Source organism: Bombyx mandarina, chromosome 05 (genome assembly GCF_030267445.1).
Source record: "Bombyx mandarina strain Sakado chromosome 05, ASM3026744v2".
Taxonomy (NCBI): Eukaryota; Metazoa; Arthropoda; class Insecta; order Lepidoptera; family Bombycidae; genus Bombyx; species Bombyx mandarina.
In genome coordinates this window covers 12,948,115-12,954,193 of record NC_143212.1, presented here as the reverse complement: position 1 = coordinate 12,954,193, position 6,079 = coordinate 12,948,115, and positions in this window count along the sequence as shown.

The following is a 6,079-nucleotide window of genomic DNA, read 5'->3' as shown; positions in this document are numbered from 1 at the left end:
ACTTGCGTTTTCACTAAAACCTAACGATTATTCGAACTTTCATCCGTTTTGAGGATTCGGAAGCAGGACTAAACCTAAATACATCTTCCTTTTTTTATTGCTTGGATGGACGAGCTCACCGCCCAGCTGGTGTTAAGTGGTTACTGGAGCCCATAGACATCTGTAACGTAAATGTGCCACCCACCTTGAGATATAAGTTCTAAGGTCTCAGTATAGGTACAACGGCTGCCCCACTCTTCAAACCGAAAAGCATTGCTGCTTCACGGCAAAAATACGCAGAGTGGTGGTACCTACCCGTGCGGACTCTCAAGACGTCCTATCACCAGTAAAAAATCAATCAATCCTCAATATTATCAGAATGCTTGACTAGAAGGAAGAGGAGAAACCTTGTGCTTCATACTTTTAATATAGAAACACGATGAAGGACATGTTTTTTTTTATGGTCAATATAGGCAGACGATGAGGCAACGTGTGGTGAGTGGTTACCGTTGCTCATGGACGTCAGCGATCCCAGGGGCACATCCAAGCCATTGCCGCTGCTACGTATGTGATATGCGAAATGGTATGGTTCGATTAATCGTTTTCTCATGTTCATATTTTCCTCTTTCTTGTCTTTGCTACGTGTGATGCACAGTTTTTACTTCTTCCATGCAGTCGCTTCGTCAGCAAGGCACATTTTATTTGTACTCTCCAATGAATTAAACTAAAACTAAGGAATTGTCTTAGTGGATTTGCAGAAAGCCTTATAAGTTGATCTGTAACAATTTAACTTGGTGTATTTGTTCGTGGGGCTTTACTTCATTATAGAGTGAATTTTGTTTTAGAGAACCCTCTTTTTTATTGTTTATATGCGTGGACGAGCTCACAGCCCCCCTGGTGTTAAGTGGTTACTGGAGCCCATAGACAACTACAGCGTAAATGCGCCACCCACCTTGAGATATAAGTTATAAGGTCTCAGTATAGTTACAACGGCTGCCCCACCCTTCAAACCGAAACGCATTACTACTTCACGGCAGAAAATAGGCGGGGTGGTGGTACCTACCCGTGCGGACTTACAAGAGGTCCTACCACCAGTAAAAATCGTGGCCGCTGCAAATTACATACTAGATCCAGACAAACAAACAAAAAACAGTCGCTGTTGCCTTAAAAAAGTTATTTCGTATCGTCCCGATCTATTCTCGGTGCTTTTAGGCATTTCAATTACCGGTCACCGTTCTCGTCGAACCCGTCGAACGCGTCGAAGGGTTCGTCGTGAAAATTAACCCACAGACACAGCCCACTGAGTGTATCGCCGGATCGCGTCCGGAAGCCACAATTCCAATATAGTGGTAGATTCAGCGAATCACTGCCCCTTGCTGGGGCAGATATTAGCAAAGTCTCCGAGGCTAACATGTTCGGTGAAGCTAGCATAATCACTCGAGGTTACCAGCATAAGGTAGGCAAAGACAAATTTTTGGAGTAGTTCCTAAGTGCTTTATCTTTATTGAAAACCCTTTCCATGGTTCAGGTTCTTTCCGACGGTATCTTCAAACGGTATTTTCGTAACTTAAAAGCATCAAATATCCTTCGACACCAATATGTCTGTATTCAGACTAGATCGGTATTGTGTCGTGTCCTCCTTCTAAATAGCATTTTACTAAAATTAAACTTTTTATATTAGTTATAGTTTATTTAATATTGTTGGTGATAGCACTTATCTGTACGCAATACAAACTTAGAATTTGAGTTGTAGTCGATCTCTCAGGCCGACATTTGTGTTATTATATTATCAAGTTTAGATCTCGTTGTATTCCCACCCTATCGCAGCTGTTGTTATTCTCGCCCCGTTCCCCTTAGGATCACGATTTTTTAACAACCCTTTCCTTGCCGCCATATGGTCTGCAGTGTCTGCTTCCGGTATTGGGAAGGCTGAAATGTCATAAAAAACTTTATACACATTTAGTGAAATTGATTTTAATCGATCAGATTCAGTATGTTCAGATATGATATGTTGTCGGAATTTAGAATACATAGCAAGTTCATTAAGCTTCCTGGCGTATATGTGGCTTGACAGAACTGCATACAATACAAACATACTTTTGTTGCCTAGTTACATTTTTAATAGGGTTTTAATTTAGTAAAATTGTGGAAGGTGATCTTGTATCTTTTTTTTATTGCTACCTATGCTGATAGCCTTGAGAGGCTATATCAGCTTCTCCTTGACGTGTAGGTGAGCTCACGGGGCTCAAACGGGGAGTGTTGCTAGCACTGACCCTAGCAAGACATTTTTACTGGTGGCAGGACCTCTTGTGAGTCCGCACGGGTAGGTACCACCGCCCCGCCTATTTCTGCCGTGAAGCAGTAATGCGTTTCGGTTTGAAGGGTGGGGCAGCCGTTGTAACTATACTGAGACCTTAGAACTTATATCTCAAAGTGTGTGGCGCATTTACGCTGTAGATGTCTATGGGCTCCAGTAACCACTTAACACCATGTGGGCTGTGAGCTCGTCCACACATCTAAGCAATAAAAAATAAAAAAGAGCACCCAGCAGCGACCCACTGAGAAGATCCCGCGAGAAACTCACTGGGCTCTGTCTATGGACTAATTTACTCGTCGAGCCCTAAAAGCGCCGTTAATGGATCGGAAGGATCAGTAATGACGTATGTAGTACGTAGACGACGTGTTTAGGGCCCCCTATATTCTAGTGTGTGGCGTATACGCTGTTTATCCGTTACGTATTCTTTCAGAGATGACACAATCAATCAAATTATTCGAACGCTTAATACGCTATTAGTACTCTTAAAAGTCACATTATCTCACCTCGATGCGATTTCGATCCGGTGGAAGATTCAGAGAAGCATTGTTCTTGCTAGGGGTCGTGTTAGCAAAGTCACCAGGTGGAGCCCCGTGAGCTTGCCCTGATAACCCCTCCAGGTTACTGGCATAGGTAAGAAAAAAAAAGGTTGAGTGATTACCAGGACCGTACCACGGTAACGACTCTTTCACTGTCGGAGTGAGTTCTATCTACTTATATTATAGATATTTGTTATTCGGGGCCTGGGTGAATTCTTTATTATCTCCTACGTGTGCATTTGGTATCTAAAACAAAGGGGAGAATCGTAGGTTAAGGCCGTTGAATGTGAGACGTTTATTATTATTAATTTGATCTACCGTTTGCTAACAAGGCCATGAAACAATGTTTTGAAAGAGTTATTGCTATGAAACAGTATGATGTTCAGAGCGATATGAAACAAAGGTAGAACGTCCAAATTCCTTCTCATGTTGAAAGTGGCACCTGTGACAGAGAAGCTGAGGAGTGCACGTTTGGGATGGTATGGACATGTGATGAGACGAAATGAAAATGAGGTTGTTAAGACAGTGTTAACTATGAATGTGGAAGGATTTAGAGGAAGAGGTAGACCTAAGAAGAAATGGATGGATTGCGTGAAAGACGATATGGGTAGGAGGGGAGTGAGCGAAGAAATGGTATATGATAGAAGAGTATGGAAGGAGAAAACATGTTGCGCCGACCCCAGGTGACTGGGAGAAGGGCAGGATAATGATGATGATGATGTAGAACGTCCAAATTCGTGGGGGCGTCAATTTTATGCTCAAGTGAGTCACCCTTTATTTAAAAAGCCGCTACTCGTAATATCCGATGAAAAAGGGTTGTTATATCAAAACGGTTGCTATATGATTTCATTGCCTTGTCTCGTTGCGAGAAGACGATGTCATAAAACCTGGCAAGCGTGTGTCCGATTACACACAGCGAATGATCCTGTAGTTGAGCTGTCCTTCAAAAAGGTAAAATACAAATCTATATATATAAAAATGAATTGCTGTTCGTTAGTCTCGCTAAAACTCGAGAACGGCTGGAAGTCCAGAAAAGGTTTAAAAGGTAGATAAATATGAAAATGCTCGGAATTAAATAAAAATAACATTTTTGTTTTTCCTCTGATGTGTCCCCCGTCGGACGGATTGCTTTTGTTTGTTTTAAGTCTATTTTATACAAAAGTTTAGGTTTTTTATTTATCGATTGAGGCACTACGAAGTCTGCTGGGTCAGCTAGTCAGTTATAAATATACAATATAGTAATATATTACTCCAATATTATGCTCGTACTCGCTTGTATGTACTTGCGACTTGTAACCGAAAATATCTCAAGCATTCTCAAAAACGACTACTTTAGTGAAAGATTATAAATTATTTTTCTTCATTAATTGTTTTGAGAATAGTTTCATATATTTTTAGTTAAATATTTTTTTCAGAAATTACGATATATTCTTTTAATTTTACTATCGGACTTCCGAATATATTTTTTTCCATCCTTCACTTGTATGCTAGTAGTACTCTTATGAGGTTGATATAACACAATATTTCATTAATATAGTAAACCTTAGAAGGCAGATGAGCATAACCCCCACTTTGATTAGTGGTTACCGACGGTGATGGACAGCAACCATACCAGGGGCATAGCTGAGCCACGGCCAACGGCTTAAGACCCCTTTCAAACCGCGTTTCAAAATACATGTCATAGTGCTAAATAAATACTGTGAAGAGGATTCCGTTTCAAAGCCGAATAGTACAAAACGACATACCGTACAAAATAAAGTGAGATTCTAACTTCCTAATTATAACTATAATCCCTATGTATAATTCTTGAATAAAATCGCTGACATATAACTAGATAGACTGTAGGAAACCGAAAAATGAACTGTATATTTGATAGAAGTAATTGTGTTACAGTGAAAAAGTTCACCTTCTGCTGCCCTTAACTATATATTAATACGTGAAGCAAAAACTTTGTATCCCTTTTTACGAAAATTGCGTGGACGGAGGAGTATAAAATTCCACACTTATAGAGAATATAGAGAAGAAGTGCACCATGCTAATATTTTTTTTTAAATAATGCACAAAAGCTACTTTAAATCAATAAAGAAAACATTACACACACTACATACCATGTATTTGACGCACACACGCATGCATACTATTTATTCTCAAACTTTTGTTCTTGACGTCTGTGGTCAAATTGAGAATAATATAAAATTAACTGTTGTTTGTCTTTATTAATATTTTTTTATAGAGTAGCCTTGGCGAAATTTGTGATTATAGAAGTATAAAATACAATCAGAATAGTGTACAAGCTTACAATTCCAATTAATTATAGTCGAATTTCGACTACTGCGGGACCTCCAGTTCAAATAAATGGTTCTTTACTTGGAACACAAAAATACCAAAAGCATATTGGATATTATAAGGAGAAGTTCAAAGAAAGTATTTTGTATTTAATTAATATAAAGTAACCGTTAATTTTTTTTGTATACACAAATAAATTTGATACAAGAAAAGTCTCAATTAAAAACTTGGAATGGCAATTATTTTTAATCGAGACACAGGCTTTAATCGGTAATCGAATTTGGACCGCGCGTTAGAGTACTCAAGCTCCCTAATCATTAGTAACAATAGGCAATCCGTGTATTGTTATTGTGTGTTATTTTTTCAGATTAGATTACTTGAAAACGTACGTTATTCTCGTATAACAATGGAATGCCTGATTAAGAATTATTGATATTTGGTATCAGGATTTTACACATACATACATTTATGTATATCGCCTATGAACTCGGTTACACGATGACCTAGAATAGCACTATCTCTTCCTGTAATTCCTGAAGGCAACATAGGTATTCGCCGGATACCGGGTAGTTAGGCTATGAGTATATATATACATATTTTTTCCCTGCCTGGTTATCCTAACGGGTTATTCTAGTTATGCGCGGCCGGGCTATATTAATAGACACAAACGTTAAGTATCGTTTTCTTCTCTGTGTCTCAACCAATTTTCACTTTTTTTGCTATGTATTGTTTATGAGTCAAAATATGTAAGTCAAAAATATGTAAATATGTCATTATGAGTTTTAGGGACATTAATAATGAAATATTGGAAATAGTTTTTTATAATCTCAATTAAAAAAAAAGATGATAGATAGGCCTAAGGTGATTGATTATGGTTGAATTTCGGTCATGGGGCCGGCTCGAGTATTCATATACATATATTATTATATATAAACTATAAGATATGTAAAAATACCAGTAG